The 20,717-nt window shown below is 38.3% G+C and overlaps 1 protein-coding gene and 2 long non-coding RNA genes across 9 annotated transcripts in view; 2 read left to right on the top strand and 1 right to left on the bottom strand.

Annotated features, from left to right (window-relative positions):
* LOC126591193 (uncharacterized) overlaps window positions 1-20,717 on the bottom strand; it is a 101,825-nt gene that overhangs the window by 11,028 nt on the left and 70,080 nt on the right. The window lies entirely within an intron of this gene.
* On the top strand, window positions 1,129-6,109 carry LOC126591205 (uncharacterized). Of its 5 annotated transcripts, none has more exons than XR_007612294.1 (6): window positions 1,129-1,393; window positions 1,909-2,321; window positions 3,168-3,649; window positions 4,130-4,768; window positions 4,866-5,700; window positions 5,813-6,095. It is a non-coding gene; the product is annotated as an uncharacterized LOC126591205 (long non-coding RNA). The 5 variants fall into 5 exon arrangements; XR_007612293.1 differs by lacking the exon at window positions 1,129-1,393 and having other exon boundaries at window positions 1,810-1,997; window positions 2,236-2,321; window positions 4,866-4,906; window positions 6,051-6,109; XR_007612292.1 differs by lacking the exon at window positions 1,129-1,393 and having other exon boundaries at window positions 1,810-1,997; window positions 2,236-2,321; window positions 4,133-4,768.
* On the top strand, window positions 7,233-8,010 carry LOC126591207 (uncharacterized). Its single transcript, XR_007612297.1, has 2 exons — window positions 7,233-7,453; window positions 7,549-8,010. It is a non-coding gene; the product is annotated as an uncharacterized LOC126591207 (long non-coding RNA).

The raw sequence follows: 20,717 nt of genomic DNA, 5'->3' as shown, positions 1-20,717 counted from the left end.
TTTCGATGGAATCTGAAGCCAGTGAGTTCCCAAAAAGCCTCATACTATATGGAGGTAGGCATGTGCATATAAGACACATCACCCTCCCTTCGTTGGTCGATGTGGGATGTTACAGATCAAAGTTTAAGCAATCGATAAAATGACAAATCAAATGAACATTCCTTACTTAGATACAAAGTAACCATCAACATAAAAGTGCATGGACATGAAAATAGGTTTTAGTACTTTAAATTTTGAGATCCAGAGTGTTCAAGTCACACTTAAAGTCTGACTTGCCCCCATAATCACCAACTTTCAATGAATACCATTTATATATCTAAAAAAAAGATAAAAATTCTCAAATTCTCGACTCGATACATAGAATGTTAAACAAGAGACCTTGTCCCAATCCAATCCGCCTTCTGTAAACAAACCAAATCATGTTGATTTGTCAGCTTTTATTTGAGATATAGATGGGAGTACTTTGTAGGGAGTTTTAACGAAAAGCCTGCGGTACTGTTCACTTTAACGAAAAACCACATTTTTACACTAAAAAGTCAAACATGTTACTATTCATTTTACCCTTTATTTTGTCCTTATCGTTAAAACTCAAAGTTTTCAAGTCTTTTTCATTAGTTTTCCTTACTTTGTATCCCAATAGGACTCTTTGTAATCTAATATATTTATACGCTGTCAATGAATGAATATGAGTTACGACTTATACAATTCAATTTCCCTATTATAAGTTTTCTACATAAAAGCATTAAACAAAACACATGAAGACATTAATATAAAATCAGTAGTCGACATTCTACACACATACATTACTTTAGTCTAAAGAAGGCTTTTGAATTGCACTATACAAATGAATAGTGTTTTGCACCACATTTCAGTTTATTTACAAGCTTGCCACTCGAATGCTTTTAACCAACTTTCACTTAATTTACAAAATTGCCACTCAGGCTAAAAAACCTATTTTCAGCCGTTGGTTGCATTTCACCTTTGACTCGGCGAGAGAGAGGGGAAGGGGGACATCACAGCTGACAAATTAGAGAGAGACAATTGCTCCCATTTTTTACTCGAACACAGCTAGGTGTGCCTCTGGTGAGCGGAGAGAGGGGGATAGAGCGACTACAGAGGAGGGAGACACAGGGCCTGATAGATTGGAGAGAGATTGGAGCTACGGGTTTGGACTGAATGAGAGAGAGATTTAGGTAGGTGCTCTGCCAGGATCTATGGGATTTTCTCCCATTTTAGAGAGAGAGAGATGGGCAAGGAGAGAGATATAGAGCGGAAAGCATGGGTGTGTGTATTCTTTAGGGTTAACGGGTTACGCACGGAGTCGGTGAGGAGGGGATGGGTGATGGATGAATGGCAGGGTCTGGGTTTTCAATTTTCTCCCTTGATTCAAAAGGTAATGCACTACTTTTTTTTCATTGTTTAGTGTCTAATTGCCATTTGCTTTGTTACAATTTTCATTTATATTTTGTTCTTTCATTCAAATTGTAATGGATGTTTATAAATTGTTGAGTTGGATGCTAGGATTATGTCTCTGTTTTTGTGAATTAGGGTCTTCCACTGATTTAATTTGTTTGTTTCTTGATTAATACTTACGTTAGCTCTTCGCCTCTTAATATTTTGATTTAGGTCAATTGTTAAATTCTTGAAAAAAATTGAAAGCATTGTTCTTTTTTGTCCCAAATTGGTTTGGTTCTGGTTTCAAAACAGAAACAAAAACATAAACTCCTTCACCTACGATTCACTTATTCCATTCCAAGTATTTCTCCATTTCTTTTTTAATTTCTTACTTTTTGATTCAAGCATTTATTTTTTTAATTAAATTACAAATAAGTATTATTGACCTTCATTTGGTACCAATCAATCAAATGAGAGATGAGTTGTTTGAATGTTTGATTTTACTTGAATCAGAATCTCCAAGGAGGAGAAGGAGAAGGATCAGAATGATTTAGGGTTTAGGTCTTAGTATGTGAGCAGGCGTATTGATGACTGTAATCAAGGTATCACTTAAGCTCTAATTGTGATTGGTAAATTTTGAATGACTGCTGGTTACTGTTAAAATCCCAAATGTATGCAATCCCACATTCCAATTTGTTGTGTGAAGACGCGGACCACAATTGCTTCCTCTCAGCACAATTAGTTTCCACAATTACTCTTAAACCCTAATTATCTCTCCTCTCTCTAAAATCCATTTTTTGATTTCTGAATAGGGTAAATGGATATTGTTTCTGTGTGCAGGTGTTACTCGGAGAAGTTTCAAGGGCCCTGGGACAAGGAGGATTGCATTTCAAAGTAGCAGAAATACAAGGCCGCCCTCTCTTTGCGTATCCAATCTTACCCTTCTCCTAAATTTTTATCAAACTATAGGATTTATTTTGCTGATTTTATTTTTTGCGATTTGAGTTTTTATCTCCTGATTATTTTTATTTTTTGCAGAGGTAATGCTTTTCCTTTGACTGGAAATTTTAGTGTTTTTAAAGTATAATGTTATCAAATTCTTTTTTTCTAATTCTCTGATTTTGGACTTTTGCAGGGAGTGCTAATATACTGAATTTTTGGGATTTTTTTTTATATCTTTGCATGATTTTTGGTCTTTGAAATGGGTATGTGCTATTTTTAACGTTTTGGTTCTCACCTGTTCCGTCTTTGATTTCTGTTGTTTGCCTCCTCTAGGTTGCTTCGTGAGTTTCATTTTCCGTTGTTGGCTTATGGAATTTGTAAAAATGGTTGTAGTTTTGTGACCAAATCCCTGTAAGAGTGTGCCGAAACACAGATTAGCATGCAGTGAACATACATTGAATTTGAACAAAATTTAATATATAAGTGAAGGCATATGCAGTGAACAGACATTGAATTTAAAATTGATAGGGTAGTTAAGCTTCTGCCTTAGCTATTCTTTGTCACTCACTTTTGGAATTTAATTCATTGATTTCAAAGTCACTCATGTACTATGTCTTACTCTATTCACTCATTTTTAGTATGCACCATTGAATTTTTTTATCATATATTATTCACTCATCTACTACACTAATGTTGAGATTTGGGTATAATTTGTTTTCCCAAATGTCCTGTTTTTAAGGGAAATCTAATATATAAATGGATCCAAAAACTCATGTTGCAACACATTGAATTTATTCAAATATTGATGCTTTTCCTTCTATTCACTTCAGTTGTCGTCTTCTTCTTCGTTCTTTTTTCAATGGCAAAGCCACATGTTGTTAAACCTTTTGCCGCTACTGGTCTGGTCCAATTCGAAAGAGTCGGTGAAGTACAATCTTTAGGCCCTTTGGAGGAGCTGAAAAACCAGTCTGGACTCCGCCGGTCGAAACATATTCCGAGATATGCTCTAGCTCCATAATGAATCGGACATCGGCCTGGGACACTACTCTCACTCTTTCCTACTTTCATTTTCAATTTTTTTGGAATTTTGCACTGAATTTCATTTGGGTGATTTGTGAATTTTTTTTTCTTTTGTTAGGCAGCTTTTGGTGTGCCTGCAAATATTGATTTGGCGATGCGTTTACAATAACGTCAAGAGGGAAAAGATTCAAAAGATGTTCCCAGTGTAGCTGTTTCAGAATTGAAGAGGTTGTTGATGCTTTTGATGCAGAAGTTTCAGCGAGAATGACAGCGAGATGCACACAAGGATCAGGTTAGAGATCTGCGTTGTTTCTGTGTAAACACTTTTGAGTCTCAAATATATCTCAAATTTGGGGTGTCGGGAATGGGCTGCTAAAGCTAAAAGTTCTTTTGGCTCATACATTAAAGCGGCATGTGCTTTTGGCTCATTTCTGTACAAAAGTTGAATCTTTGAATCTGCTTATTTATGTTTTGAAATGAGTGTGTTTGTTGTTCTTACTACTGGAAGTGTTTCATGTGGAGATTAATCTTTGAATCTGCTTATTCGTGTTTTGGGAATGTTAATCTTTTTAATTTTTTCTTTCCAGGACGAAAATATTTAACAAAATGAATTATGACTATAAAGTTAATTGAAGCTCTGAAAAATTTCGTGGTCGAAAAGGATAACAGATTACTGTTGTTTTTTTTTTCCTTCCTATCCAAAAACTACCTTTGATTTCTTGATTGTGTGTTTATTTAATACGTGCTATTATAATCGTTCCCAATATAATAGCAGGACCTACTATACGAGCAGGACCAGGTAGCCGACCCTCTACAACAAAATCAACCCGCTCAAAAACCCTAGCTTGAATGTGGTTCCAGAGCTCAACGACTGCGTCTACAATGGCAACAAAGTCCGAGTCACAGAGCTTCAGCGCATCATTCATGACCTCCGAAAGCGGAAATGCTTCTCCCAAGCCCTCCAGTTTCCATCTTTCTTTCTTACCTTGCAATTTGTGTTATCCCTTGTTTGGTTGCTCAGAAAATGAAAGAAAATTGAAAGAAGCATCAAAGTAATTAAATTTTAGTTAAAGAAAGTGAGTGAGAGGGAATTAGCATTTTTGTTAGTAAGTGTTTGTTTGTATCATAAGTAATTGGAAATTCCTCTGCTTTTGTAATAATGTGTTTTAGGTTGCAGATTTCAGAGTGGATGAATCAGAAGGGGATATGCATATTTTGCCGGTTGAGCATGTCGTGCAGCTGGATTTGATTGGGAAGGCAGAATTTTGCACAAATTGCTGTGAAATAAAGCCAGTTTGAGCATGTGGGTCGAATCCTATTGGACATTGTTGCATCATGGAGCATGTGATTGCTGGGAAGTTGAAGCTGGGCAGGAAGATTGAGAGTGGGTCTTTCGAAGAACTCTATTTAGGTATGGTAATCAGTGCTTGATATCCTTTTTTCCTTAGAAAATTATTCATTGTGTTAATTTAATGTGTTTTGTAATGAAATTGCTCTTCTGGTGTTAGGTGTAAATGAACACACTGGGGAGGAGGTGGCTGTCAAGCTGGTATGTGATCGATCCTCAAATCGTAGATTCAGTTATGATGTTTGGTTTATGGCTAAATGTTTGCAAGCATTGTATAGTTTTGTGCCTGAGTTATAAATGGACAGCTTCATTAAAGTACTAGGATATGTTGAGTGTGAGCTTCTGGTAATTCATTATGATTTCATACGTGCTTCCATATATATTGAAATTATCCAGTTTGCTCATGGATGTTTCTGTATGATTTTGCATGTCTCCCTTGATAAAAGCTTGAGCAAAATATGCTTATGAAATCAATGTGGTTTAGCTTTATAAATGTGCCTGCATCTGTACTGCTTATTTGCTACCCATATAAACATATAACTTTATATGAGATTGCCCCCCATTTGAAAATGAGTGTTTTTATGCAATGTTTATGTGTAGGCACTGAAATTAGTGTCTTTTGTTTTTATTTTGATCCCAGCTGCTCAAAATTGAATTTTTTGTTGGTGTGAATATATATGTGAACATATAATATAAGCATTTGGAGTGAATATAATTCATTTTAAATTTTCTTAAATTTATTGATTATCAGATTACATAGTTAACAACTTCTGTGATTTTAAAACACTTGGAGGTGAGATTTACATAATTAAATAGTCAATTGAAAAATTGAAATGAGATGTTAGTTTTACCTGACTGATTTCTTTGTTGGGTTTATTACTGCTCAATGTTAAAACCCAAAAATGATTTTTTGGGCAAGTGGTGATCGGCCTGCCTGGGTTAGGAAAGACCGCTTACTGCAATGGCATGTCTGAGTATATCCAGCTCATCTGAAGGTAAAAAATTTCACTCTGAATTCTGGGTTTTCAAGTGTTTCCATGGCTTCAATTTTGGTTTTTGAATACATCTGAAATATATACAGTGGCAATTTGTTGTTTTGGCGTGCAGGAAAGTTTTTGTGGTATATTTGGATCATGCCGCCGATGCATTGCCGTATCCTTTTCAGGGTTTTATTTTTTTCATGTTTATTGTTCGTAATTTGTAGTTTTGCATTGCATTCCAATGTCGAATATTGAGGGTAATAAAGTAGATCTACTGGTTCACCTTCTTTCATTTGGTGCTTTCAACTTTGAATTTTTTAATCCTACTCATTTTGCTTAGTTTTTGTTCGATTTGGGTTTTGTAGTTCAAAGCCGATTTGGGGATTTTGAAATGGTGGACACTGGGCCAGCTACACCACAATAGGTACTTCAATTTCAATGCCATGACTGTGCATTTCTTTTGCGTAATTTGATCTTCTACTGATTTCGATTGAATTCCAAGAATTTTTTTTATTTGCTTAGTTTAATTTGTTGTTGTTCAATTGTTATGAAGATCTGTGAATGTGTATGAATTATTGGTTTCTGATTTTTGTTGAACAATGTGAATTTGCTTGGTGTTTTAAGTTCTTGATCCAAAGAAAGTTGCGTTATTTCGTAATGGCATTGCCATTTGTAGTGGTTGTTCAAATTACTATGTCATTTTATTTATGCAACACCTATATGATACTTTTCTTATTGGCTGTATGTGAATATCATCAATATCTTATGGATTAATATGCTTACCATTTCGTATACATATGTTTTGATTCATGTTAAACTTTTTGTATTATTTTTGTGTTTGTCATTGGCAGGTGAATTTGAAAACATTCATAGTTATCCATAGGACCTTGAGGGAGTATGCAATTAGTATTCATATAGATGGTTATTCATGTTAACGATGAAAGTATTTGGTTTAGGTTTGTCCTCAAAATTTATGCTTAGTTGTAATAATGTTTTTGCTTAGTTGTGTTAAAAAACCCGCACACTAGACCTTGTTCTTTGATGTAACCAACTAAACTAGCAAATATAGAAAAACTTAGAAACACACAAGAATTATACTGGTTCGGCAGAACTTATGCCTACGTCCAGTTATGATTTCTCTAGGTAGAGAAATCACCGCTCCTTTGATTAATAATAGAGATTACAGAACTTTTGCAAACCCTAGAACTAATCTCTCTCTTGTCTTGGCTGTCACAGTTTTCTTCTCTCTCAATTTAAGCCTTGCCGCACCCTATTTATAAGCATAGGGTGCAGTTTACATGTCCTTTACAGATTATAATTCCTATTCTAAGTGGAATAGGAAATTAGACTTCCTTTCCAATTCCAAATAGACTTCTAGGATTTCTAATCTAAATTGAATAAGGAAACTAAGATTCTTTCCTAGCTCTTTTAGGAGAAGAATTGGTGCACCCTTTTTTTTCCCTAAAACAATCCTAAACAGAAAAGGACATTAATTGACGAGCCAAAATCCTAACAAGTTGTTCATGTAAAAATGGAACTTTTTTTTTGTGTACATATATCATTTTATATTCGTTTAATGTTTGAACTTATGCTTATTAACTTGGTTATTAGTAAGGCTCTTCTAGAGGCAGTGTTGGCGTGTAGATGATGGGGAATTAGGCGATGAGGAGGAAATGACGAAGGCGGAGGACCAAAAGGTCTTATAGAAGAAGAAGCTCAGAAGTCTGATACACCAAGCAACTCCATCTGAAAGCGGAAGAATCCAAAGGTAAACCCCTTCAAACTCTTCGATTATGGTGTTCTTTAGTCGATTGCAAGACTAGAACTTGAAAAACTAACACATGCATATAATTTTTTGTGAAGGAACTGCGGTCCAGTTGCTGTATAAAAGAAAAGGACAACGCATGCTCTCTCTCTCTCACAGTAGCTCTGTGTTCTTCTCCCCCCAAACCTAATGGCTTCAGCCCAATTCGGAGCCTGCTCGGATTGGGACCTCTTGGAGATTCGGAGCTCCAGGTGAGATAATTTTCCCCAAATTGTATTCAATCTATGTTGCTTCATTTCATTTTCCATTTTAATTTGGAATTGTGGATATTTTAGGCAGGTATTGCATGTATAACCACAACATTTTTTGTGTTGGATTAGGGTCAAATTGTCCAGCTTTATTAGCTATTTGGTCGCCTGTGTATTTGTAATCTGAATAATATGAATTAGGGTTTTTCTGTTAGTGTCCGATTGGTCAAGAAGGGATGCTTCTTTTTTGTTATCATGCATATTTAAGCTGTAAACATCTGAAAAACTGCTTAATTGAAGTGAGATTTCCAATTTTTGAGCTCAGTTTCAGGCCTTGACCTTTGAATTTGTTTACATGTATCCCAACTGAAGCTATATACGTCGTAGTTTAGGGGGATTTTGCTCAAAATTTGGAAAGCTCTCTCGCTTTCAATGTCCGAGTATTTAGGGTTTTGTGCAATGCAAACTTGAGCTTATTGATCCAAATGCTAGAACAGTGTACTAGACCAATTTCATATCCTCTTGGGCTAATGAGAGTATATTACTTGCCACTGAGGAATTTACTTCGTATAATAGCAATGTGATGATGTGTGGCATGCTTTAACTAAGGGATATTTTTGTGTGGTAAGAAAGCCATAGAGAGAGTCACATTTTTGTTTGGTTAAATTACATTGTAGCTTCTCAAGTTTAAGGTCTATTACAACCTCATACAATATCTTTAAAATATTTCACTTTCATACCTCACGTACTATTTTATTTCAAAATAATACCTCTGTTACATTTTCCATTCATTGATCCGTTAAGTGCTGACGTGGCTGCTACATTTGTGCCACGTGGTAAAAATAACATTTTTTTTAAAAAAACCTAAATCTTCTACAGCAACAACAACAACAACAACAAAGCCTTTTCCCACTAAGTGGGGTCGGCTATATGAATCCTAGAACGCCATTGCGCTCGGTTTTGTACCATGTCCTCCGTTAGATCCAAGTACGCAAGTCTTTTCTTAGGGTCTCTTCCAAAGTTTTCCTAGGTCTTCCTCTACCCCTTCGGCCCTGAACCTCTGTCCCGTAGTCACATTTTCGAACCGGAGCGTCAGTAGGCCTTCTTTGCACATGTCCAAACCACCGGAACCGATTTTCTCTCATATTGCCTTCAATTTTGGCTACTCCTCCTTTACCTCGGATATCCTCATTCCCAATCTTATACTTTCTCGTGTGTCCATACATCCCATGAAGCATCCTCATCTCCGCTACACCCATTTTGTGTACGTGTTGATGCTTCACCGCCCAACATTCTGTGCCATACAACATCGCTGGCCTTATTGCCGTCCTATAAAATTTTCCCTTGAGCTTCAGTGGCCTACGACCGTCACCCAACACGCCGGATACACTCTTACACTTCATCCATCCAGCATTCTATGGTTGAGATCTCCATCTAATTCTCCGTTCTCTTGCAAGATAGATCCTAGGTAGCGAAAACGGTCACTTTTTGTGATCTTCGCTAGATTGCTCCGGTCATTAGTGTGGATAAGTATATAAATGGATAGAGATAGGAAAGCTGAAGCTAAAAACAAAACCTAAATCTTCTAACAAAAAATAAACAAAAAAACAAAAGAACAGCTGAAAGAAAACCCACCCCCGTGAACCCCCCAAACCAGAGACCCAGAAACAAAACAACTGCCACCCCCCCCCGGGGACCCTCCCACGACCCACCTCACCTAGAAACCCACATCCCTCCCTCCGCACCCACCATCTTCCCTCCTTTACAACCCCACCCCCTCTCCTCTACACACCCATCACTCCTTAAATCCACATCCATTCCTCCCACCTCACGAACCCGGCGATGACGGCGTAGACGATATCTGATTTTTTTTCTTCTGGGTTGTGGGTATAGGGGTTGGGGGAAGAAGATGAAGATGAGGGAAAATAGAGGGGAAGAGGAGGGGAAAACAAACTGAAAGGTTTTTTTTTTTGTTTTTTTTGTTTTTTTCTGGGTTGCAGGGGGAAGAAGATGAAGATGAGGGAGAAGACAGGAGGAGGAGGAGGAGGGGTGGGGAAGACGAACTGAAGGGCTTTTTTTTCTTTTTTCTTTTTTTTTATTTCTAGGTTGCAAGGGAAAAATATGAAGATGGGGGAGAAGAGAGGAGGAGGAGGGGGGATAAGGTTTTTGGGTTTGGGGGTTGCAGGGAGAAGAGAGGAGGAAGAGGGGGGAATAAGGTTTCAGCTTTTGATTTTTGATTTTATTTTTAGAAGATTCAGGTTTTTAAAAAAAAAAATAAAAAATTATTATTTTTGCCATGTGGCACACATTTGGCAACCACATGGCACAAATGTGGCAGCCACGTCAGCACTTAACAGATCAATGGATGGAAAATGTAACGGTTGTATTATTTTGAAATAAAATAGTACGTGAGGTATGAAAGTGAAATGTTTTAAAGATGTTGTATGGAGTTGTAATAGACCTTAAATCTGAGGGGCTACTATGTAATTTACCTTTTTTGTTTTTTGTTTTTGGATTTGGTAACTGAAATTTTATGTGTGAACTACATGTTTATTCTCTTTCTTAATGAAACATAACTTTTTTGGAAACCATCTCCTTCTAATCAAAGACGTTCAATGTCTTCCCACTCATTGTGCAATGTGTTTATATGCCATGTATCCCTTTGTTTGTTTATAATTGTGTTGAATTTATTCAACTTAAATGTGTTTTAGTCATCCGATTACACCTGAAACAACGGGTTCCAGCAGCAACGCACGGGGCATATTTTCTCGTTATTATCTATTCTAAAGTTGAGGAGTGAATTGAGCTACAGTCAATTGTTTGCCAATTGATTTTACTTTATTTACGCCACTGCCATCAAATTGCGGCTGGGTGGGTTAGTGTGTTTTGGGGGTTGGGTTACTTTGTTTTGGGCCGCCCATCATGTGTTTGATGAGCTTTCATAGAATCCTCAAATAAGGCTGGCCCTTAGAGTGCTAAAATGACAGAAATATCTATCTAGGGTTAGGATCACGCGGCTGAGATTGAAGGGCTGCAGGGCAGTTTTGCTCTTCCATTCTTCCATTCCCTTTGCTTCGGAGGGGAGCAAACTAACCTTTTGTTTTTGGTTTTGTGGGGAAATAGATTTGAGGATTGGAAAATGAATCTATTAGCATTTCCACAAAAAAAAAAAAAAAAAACTTTTCTAGTGAGCCTACAATTGCTTTTATGTTGTAATTTGGGGGGTTTTGTATGTGTGCTCAGATGCTGCGTGTGACTGTCTGATTTCAGTATTTTTTGCTTTCAGGAAACTCTGGTGTTCGAATTTCGGGGCATAAATCCACCGAACAGATAATCATTTTCCAGAGCTGACTGGAAGAGAAACATTGGATTTTATAGCTAGATCCAGAAATTGATGCATTTATGAAGGTTTGTTAGTATAATTTAATTTTGACACAAGAAAAAAGAAAGAATTGAATTTTGCATTTTCTAATTGTTTTAGTTTAACTAAAGTTTTTATTTTATTTTGGTCATTTTCATTGAATAGTTTGCAAAAAAAGAAAGAATTGAATTTTGGATTTTGTAATTGTTTTAGTTTAACTAAAGTTTTTATTTTATTTTGGTCCTTTCATTGCAGAGTTTGCAATTAGGGTGTGTATACGTGTGTTCTGTATGTTGTCCTAAAACATGTGATCTTGTTTACCTTTTTGATAATGACTATAATGATGCAAAAGATATCTACAGGAAATCCATGCGTTGCAGATTCCCATATGATCAGAGAGGTCGACTTATCTTGGAGGTAATGCTAATCAAAATATGCCACTAACCACCAGTCTCATCTCTCTAATTCAAGCATGCTTTTATAGTGTTGCCCTTGATCACATATGATGGTGGTATGCTCTCCATTGTTGGAAGTCTTTAACTTCTTTTTCATTTTGCTTGATAACCATTTATACCCTGGAAAGCAATAAATATGCCATGTTGCAAACAAGCACATAAAAAAACATAACTTTGATTTGGTGGTTTTTATAAGCTCAAGATGTTTTCTATATCGAAGATTGATTTTTCTGTCTTAACCATTTGCTAGATAGGAAAATTGCTTGAGATAGTTCCCGCTTAAATCATGCTCTCTCTCTCTCTCTCTCTCTCTCTCTCTCTCTCTCAATCTAAAATAGAGACATGATTCAAAATTAACATCACAAATATTGATGATGCCACATCTTTTGTTGAGAAGTCATGAAACAAAAGAAATGTTGCTAAGATCCTGAAAGATTGAACAAAAATATTTCTATATGATTATATCAGTTTTAAGATTACCACTACCAATATTTGACACAGTCAATGCTTGGATAAATAGTAGAAGACACGTGCATGAGGCAGCACAGAGGAAAATCCTTCCCGCTTCTTCCATGCTCTGGGTTTGCAACCTCTGTCGCTTCCAGCTCCGAACTTGAATCCGAAGGCCTCATGGGTATATTTGCTCACACTTCTCTCTCTTATTTCCCTGCTAATCATTCCAAATTTCATTTTTGTGTCGAATTTTAAATTTTGAAATCAGGGTAGATTACAACCATGCGGTACACATTTGGGATTTTGAGTACAGAAAGTATTTCTATGTTTTCCCTTTTGCTTTAGAGATAATCAACTGTTATTAAGCTGTTTTTGTAGTGATTAGAACTTCCTTTAGAACTAATGAATCAAGATAAGCTAATTGAAACAGCACAAATATGAAGAAAAACAGGTTCTACTTTCTTAAGGTTTCAAATTTTTTTCAAGTTTGGAGGCTTATTTCAATCTCTAACAATTGTTCGAACTGTTACATCCAAGTATGCATTATACATTCAATTGAGCCAATGAAGCATGTGTGCCAATGAATTTTGAAGAGTTTGGCTTGGTTTTCTCTCTTTGGTCTTTAATATTTAAGTGTGAGGCACCTGTTTGTTGACTAATTGAGACCCTTCTCTAAGTTTTTAGTAGATATTGTGTAATTTGCTTTTATGAGCACTTCTTTAAGTTGTCAAGTTCCCAAAATGTACGAGGAAATATCAAGTTTAACAAGTCATGAACTGTGATCAATCCAAATGAAGTGAAATTAAGGATTTTACACTAAAAAACTCAGTTAGCTTTAGACCATAGGATTAGCATTTTGTACTATGTCGTTCTAATTTCTGAAAGGTAACTAAGTAAAACAATATTTTGCATTTTTCTTCGGGTAAATAAAACAATGTTTTGTAATCTTTTATATGTAAGTGTCGGTCCAAAGCCACAAAAGGGACTCAAGAAAAGCGATATTGTCGTTGGAACTGAATATGAATGGTTCCTTGTAGCATGTATATCCATATATAGCAAGCAAAGTTTCACTTCATTGGTTCTTAGGTGCTAGACCGTCTTTTTAGTTACTTTCTATGAAAATTATTCATGCCTGTTGTAGATAATGGTTTCAAAACCCGCAACAAAGTGCGGGCAAATTTTCTAGTTCAAACTAATCAAACAACAAAATAAGATACCATTCAATCTCATGGTAAAACGCCATTCCATCAAATAAGAATGCAAATAAACATAGAAAACGGGACTATCTACAACTAGAAGAATCAAATTTCTCATTGTCGTAGACAGCCATAATAAATAATTTCATCCAACTTTATCATATAGATTGAAGGGTTTGCAGTGACTCTATTCTTAAGCTATCTTCAATTCGAAACACACACAAGCGTCGTCGTTCTCATTTTTGAACGAAAACTCTCAAACCATGTATTGTATATCAGTCTCTTTTTGAGGCTTTAGAAACCCTATAATTATTTTAATCGAATGCATAAAAGGAAGTGAGGTGTTAAAATGATAGAAATAACGCTGAACACAAGTTATGTGCCTCGCACATGACTCACTTTGAATAGAAAACTTAACAGAGTTAGGATGAGATGATAAATTGATGATTTCAGAAAGTTGGTATGACAAATTGCTTAAAATTTTAGTTTATTTGACAAATTGAAAAACTCCGCTTGTGTAAGTTTATCTTACATTGCCAGTCCCAAGCCCGGATAAAGGAGGAGGGGGAGGGCGTCAGGTAGTCGACAGCCGACACTCATAGGTTACGTCGAATCCTTATGAAAATGAATCTAGAACGAAATCGCGCTAAAGCTAGGGCGTCACCCGTAAGTGGCGCACTGTGTGGCCCGAGCACCGTGATAAGTGAGTAAGGGTTGCTGTATTTCCATCGGCACCCGGATGCAGTGTTAAATGAGCAAGAGGGCTATAGAAACTTCTTTTTGAATGACTCCACTCAAAGTTGTTTGGGAGCATATGCTCCTATCAACTTTACACAAGACACACAAAAGAAGTACTTTAATCCTATTAGATGGGGGAGGTTGAAGAAGTTAGGACAGAAGGGTAGAGTTCAAGAGAGTAGAATGCGTTTAGGAACGTGGAATATAGGAACCCTAACGGGAAAATCTATGGAAGTAGTGGAAGTTATGGTGAGGAGAGGATAAATATTATGTGCCTACAAGAAACTAAGTGGGTTGGTCTTAAGGCAAAGGATCTAGAAAACTCAGGGTTTAAACTTTGGTATTCGGGCACAAATAGAACGAGAAACGGTGTTGGCATCATCGTGGACAAGACCTTGACACAAGATGTTGTAGATGTCAAGAGGGTAGGAGATAGAATCATGGCAATCAAGATTGTAATAGGACAAGAACTCATCAATGTGATTAGTGCGTACGCACCTCAAGTAGGGTTGGATACGAGTTCGAAGGAGAAATTTTGGGAAGACCTTGGAGACTTGGTGCAAGGAATTGCTCAGACGGAGAAGTTATTTATAGGAGGAGATTTAAATGGACACGTGGGCAAGGAGACAGGCAACTATGGAGGTTTTCATGGTGGCCATGGTTTTGGGAAGAGAAACGAGGATGGGGAAGCTATCTTGGATTTTGCAATGGCATATGATCTCTTCTTAGCCAACACATTTTTTAAGAAGAGAGAAGAACATGTGATCACCTACAAGAGTGGGTCGTCAAAAACACAAATAGATTTTCTTCTAATGAGGAAAGGGGATCGTATAACTTGTAAGGATTGCAAAGTTATACCGGGAGAGAGCTTGGCTAATCAACATCGCTTGTTGGTGATGGATGTACATATCAAAAGAGTGAGAAAAAAGAACAAGACTTGGAAGTGCCCAAAGACTAGATGGTGGAATCTAAAAGGAAAAAAACAAGCCATTTTCAAAGAGAAAGTAATCACCCAATGTGTGTGGGATAGAGAGGGGGAAGCTAGCCAAAGGTGGGATTCCATGGCTAGTTGTATCCGAAAAGTAGCAAAATAGGTATTAGAAGAGTCCAAGGGCTTTGCTCCACACCAAAAGAAATCTTGGTGGTGGAATGATGAGGTACAAACAAAGGGGAAGGCTAAGAAGGAATGTTGTAAAGCCTTATACAAGGATAAGACCGATGAAAATGGTGAAAGGTATAGAAAAGCGAAGCAAGAGACAAAGAAAGCTGTGAAAGAAGCTAAGTTAGTGGCTTATGACGATATGTATAAGCGACTAGATACCAAAGAATGAGAGTTGGATATTTATAAACCAGCTAGAGCAAGGAAAAAGAAGACAAGGGACCTAAACCAAGTGAGGTACATCAAGGATGATGATGGAAAGGTTCTTTCTACAGAGAACGCGGTCAAAGACAGATGGAGAGGTAATTTTCATAATCTTTTCAATGAAGAACATGAAAGGAGTACTTCTTTAGGGGAGTTGAGTAACTCAAAAGAGTGTATAAACTACTCCTTTTATCGTCGAATTAGGAAGGAAGAAGTGGTTGTAGCTTAGAAGAAGATGAAGCATAGAAAAGCAGTAGGCCCAGATGATATACTGATCGAAGTGTGGAAAGTCTTGGGAGAGACAGGTATAACATGGCTCACTGACCTTTTCAATAGGATTTTGAAAACGAAGAAGATGCCAAATGAGTGGCAAAAAAGCACTTTGGTGCCTATCTACAAGAATAAGGGCGACATACAAAATTGCATGAACTATAGGGGTATTAAGCTAATGAGTTATACAATGAAGCTCTGGAAGAGAGTCATTGAGCATAGATTGAGGCAAGAGACACGGGTTTTGGACAACCAATTCAAGTTCATGCCAGGGCGTTCAACCATGGAGGCAATCTATCTCTTACAAAGATTGATGGAAAGATATAGAGAGGGGAAAAATGATTTACACATGGTCTTTATAGATTTGGAAAAAGCGTATGATAGGGTCCCAAGAGACATTCTCTGGAGGATTTTGGAGAAGAAAGGAGTACGAGTAGCATATATCCAAGCTATAAAGGATATGTATGAAGGAGCAAAGACTGCCGTAAAAACCAAACCGAAAGCTTCCCCATAACTATAGGATTACATCAAGGCTCATTCTTAAGTCCTTACCTTTTTGCGTTGGTAATGGATGAGTTAACAGGACATATTCAAGATGATATTCCTTGGTGTATGCTTTTCACAGACAATATAGTGTTGATAGATGAAACTCAGGAATGGGTAAATGTGAAGCTTAACCTTTGGAGAGAAGTGTTGGAATCTAAAGGTCTTCGACTAAGGCGATCAAAGACAGAATATATAGAGTGCAAGTTCAGTGCAAATGGAGGCCAAAATGAGTTAAGGGTGAGGATCGGAGATCAGGAAATACCAAAGAGCGACTGCTTTGGCTACCTAGGATCTATCTTGCAAAAGAACGGAGAATTAGATAGAGATTTCAACCATAGAATACAAGCTGGATGGATGAAGTGGAAGAGTGCATCCAGCATGTTGTGTGACTGCCGTATGCCACTGAAGCTCAAGGGAAAAATTTAAAAGACGGCAATAAGGCCGGCGATGCTGTATGGCACAGAATGTTGGGCGGTGAAGCATCAACACGTACACAAAATGGGTGTAGCGGAGATAAGGATGCTTCGTTGGATGTGTGGGCACACGAGAAAGGATAAGATTAGGAATGAGGATATCCAAGGTAAAGTAGGAGTAGCCGAATTTGTAGGAAAGCTAAGAGAAAATCGGTTACGGTGGTTTAGACATGTGTAAATAAGGCATACTGACGCTCCGGTTAGAAGATGTAACTATGGGATAGAGGTTCAGGGTCGAAGGGGTAGAGGAAGACCTAGGAAAACTTTGGAAGAGACTCTACGAAAAGACTTATAGTACTTGGATCTAACGGAGGACATGACACAGGACCGAGCACAATGGCGTTCTAAGATTCATATAGCCGACCCCACTCAGTGACTTGGATTTTTCAAGTCTCAAATCGAGAAGTTTTCCTCACTCGAGAAATTAAGGGAACACTACCTCAACCTACATGCTTCACTCACAAAGCTTCAACATACAAGCTTCAACAAAAGAAAAATTCAAAGAACTTAGTGAATAAGGCTTTGCTGTATTTAACACAATACGTTGAAATGAAGCAAAACTTATTTATTGATATCTCCAATAAGTTACAAATATGTACATATACATAAGTCAAAATAAACAAACAAGAGGGGGCCTTCACAAATGTTGCTTAGGAGAAGTCTCAGTAGTCGGTAGAGCCCCAAAAAGAGAAGGCACCGGAGGGTGATCACTCGGAATCTCAGTATTGGACAGAATCCTAGAAGGAAGAGGCATCAGAAGCTGATCATTTGGAGCTTCATTACGCGATACAGCCCTAGAAGACGAAGGCAATAAATGCCTTTGGAACAAACCCACAAACTTTTGATGATCAAGTAAAATCTGACCATCAGATTCCTTCATCTAGTCAAGTTTCCTCTTCATGTTTGTAGCATAGTCATGTGCGAGCCTATGCAACTGTTTATTCTCATGCATGAGCCCTCTAATCTCCTGCTTGAGACTTATCACTTCAGCCGCCAATAATTCAACTTGGCGGGTTCGAGCAAATAGGTGTTGGGCCATATTCGACACAGAACCTGCACACTAAACACTGAGAGCCAAAGAATCCTTAACAGCCAACTCATCAGACCGTTTGGGAAGAAGTCTGTTATCTTTGGGAGTGAGAATGTTCCTGGCCACCACCGCAGCGGTCATATCATTCTTCATCACGGAATCCCCAATGGTAAGAGGACCAGTAGGGGATAAGAAGGATGGGCGCCATATGTTGTCCAGAGAAGGCGCGGCTGCCTCTTCACCAAGGTTCAAGTCAAAACGACGGTCGGAAAGGCCAGACATTTTCAAAGGTGTTGAAGAGAAAAGAGGTCGGACAAATCAAGATCTTAGAAGTGCAAGAAGGGAGCTTCTACTGGTGGAGATTCAAGTGTGCTTTGGAACTTAATGCCAGTCTCTATAAAAATCTGCACTCGACGGAGCTTTAGAAATCGAAGAGGCGTTTGCTTTCTCAAAAGCTGGGCTGCTCAGAGACCACGAGGGCCGATCTCAAAGATCGAATAGGTGTTTACTTTCTCAAAAGCTGGACTGCTCAAAGACCACGAGGGCCGATCTCAAAAATCGAAGAGGCGCTTGCTTTCTCAAAAGTTGGGCTGCTTAGAGACCACGAGGGCCGATCTCAGAAATCGAAGAGGCACTTGCTTTCTTAGCCTTGTCAGCACCTGTCACATGCACACTCAGCTTTGCGGAAATTACGGGCAATCTATCGAAGATTTCTGGTGAAGTAGAAAGCACGTGAATCTTACTGTTCAATCATCCACTTTCCACACGCAACATCAGCTTATGGGTACCACAGATAACTTTGCCAAAGATTTCTAACAAAGTTTAGACACGTGAAGCTTGCAGCTCCCACTACATCACTATGACCAACAAGGGTAAAAGAATAACAAAGAAACAACACTAACAAAGTTTAGACACATAAATTTTGAAGGTTTAGCTACCATATTATTACCCACAAGGGTAAAGGAACAGCACCACTGTTGGATAATTGGAAAGTCCCTGTGTGTCAACCTCTGTGCTCCGTGGCAAGGTAGACTAGCAAAAATGCTCAATCTTTACTCACATTCGAGAAAACACTCCCAACAAGATTGCTTGCTCCAAAATCGAAGAGGCCGCCCTCCAAATCTCGAGAGCCAGGCTCCCAACATGATTACTTTCTCAAAAATCGAAGAGACATCGCTCTCTGAATTTCAAGAGCCAGACTCCCAGCAGGATTGCTTTCTCAAAAATCGAAGAGGCGCCGTTTTCTGAATCTCGAGAGCCAGATCCCCGATAGGATCGCTTGTTTGAAAACCGAAGAGGCATCTCTTTCTCAACTTCGAGAGCCAAATCTCCTTGGATAAAGCTTGTCTGTAATCTTCACACGCAACATCAGCTTTCCAGATACCACAGACCATTTTTTCAAAGTGCTCTGACAGAGTTAAAACATGTGAAGCTGGCAGCTCCCACTACAGTGTTATGACCAAGAAGGGTAAAGGAATAGCATTACTACTTGTTGTTAGAGAAACTGCTATATATGTCGACCTCCATCCTCAACGGACAGGGAGACCTGCAAAAATGTTCAACCCTTCCTCATATCTGAGAGGGCACTCCCAACGAAGCCTCTCGAAATACCCAACTTTCTTTCCCCCGATAATACCTCTGCAAACAAGCTACACCAGAGTAAAAATATCTCATATTATCAGGGTTAAAAGCAAGAGTATCCCATATCATGCTTTTTCCCTGTCTTTTCCTTTGGCCTTGTTCTTACCTGCAAGACAAGGAGAAAGAGAGCAATCAGTCAGCACTTGGAATCAAGCTTCCAGTCAGGAACTGACTGCCTGGAACCCTTTACCTGATTACTTACCTGGCATTGCTCTCGAGTACTCATCTTCAACATCTTATGCTTCCAGAGAAGATACCACATCTGCTTGAGGAACAGATAGGGCAAGTGAGAAGGATACAAAAAAGTATGTGGAGACAAGCGTAACAGAACACGTGCCGATACTTCCACTACTTTGTCAACAGCAAAAGTATCCCATATCAGCAGGGTCGAATGTACTCTAGCTTTGATGGACTTGTTTTGACCCTTAAATTCTTCAGTCGGCCTTATACTCTGGAGGTAACCAGAAAATCCTCCAGCCCAGTTCAAGAATAAGCCTGTGGAAAGTTACTTCTTCAAAAGCAAAAGTATCTCATATCATCTCTTCTCATTTTCTTCTCTTTATCTTTCATGCTGCCTGCAAGATAAGAAGAATGAGAACAATCAGCCAGAACTCGAAATCAAACTTCTGATATGGGACTGATTGCTTGGAGCTCTGATTGCTTACCTTGTCTGTCACCTCTTTCAGCAGATCCCCTATCTCGGCGACTTGGGGGACTCCTACTACATGGTTTGTATCGCACTTGACCAAGCCTGAAACTATAAGTAAGCTTCAAGTGAAATTGATACATTACCTTGTGCATCTCCACCAGTTAAAGATACCACCCTTGGACGGAGGAAGAGTACTTCCAGAAAAGATGCCACATATACCTATGAAACAGATAAGGCAAGTGAAGAGGATACCACACTTCGGTACTTAGAAGTTTCGGGATTACTCAGCGGCTTGGATCTTGCAAATCCCCAACGGAGGAGCTTCCCCTCCAACCAGAAGGCCAATCACAGAGCGACACGTGTCGACATCAGAAGCCAATCATAACGCGACACGTGTCAACATCGGAAGCCAATCATAACACGACACGTGTCAATGTCAGAACAAGGCTAGAAACTCTCTTCTATAAAAGGAGATCATTCTTCCAAAATATTTCCTAATGCCATTTGTACTAAATCATTCACTTATACCCACTAAAGGAGAGCTTGAACCTATGTACTTGTGTAAACCCTTCACAATTAATGAGAACTCCTCTACTCCGTGGACGTAGCCAATCTGGGTGAACCAAGTACATATTGTGTTTGCTTTCCTGTCTCTATCCTTTTACATACTTATCCACACTAATGATCGGAACAATCTAGCGAAAGTCACAAACTGAATACTTTCTGTTGTACCAAAGTCCTCACTGATTTTGTGCATCAACAATCCTTAAGTCCTTACCTTTTTGCATTGGTAATGGATGAGTTAACACGACATATTCAAGATGTTATTCCTTGGTGTATGCTT

Source organism: Malus sylvestris, chromosome 11 (assembly GCF_916048215.2).
Source record: "Malus sylvestris chromosome 11, drMalSylv7.2, whole genome shotgun sequence".
NCBI classification, from domain to species: domain Eukaryota; kingdom Viridiplantae; phylum Streptophyta; class Magnoliopsida; order Rosales; family Rosaceae; genus Malus; species Malus sylvestris.
Note: the sequence above shows the minus strand (reverse complement) of the source record. Positions and strands in the feature narration are given on the sequence as shown.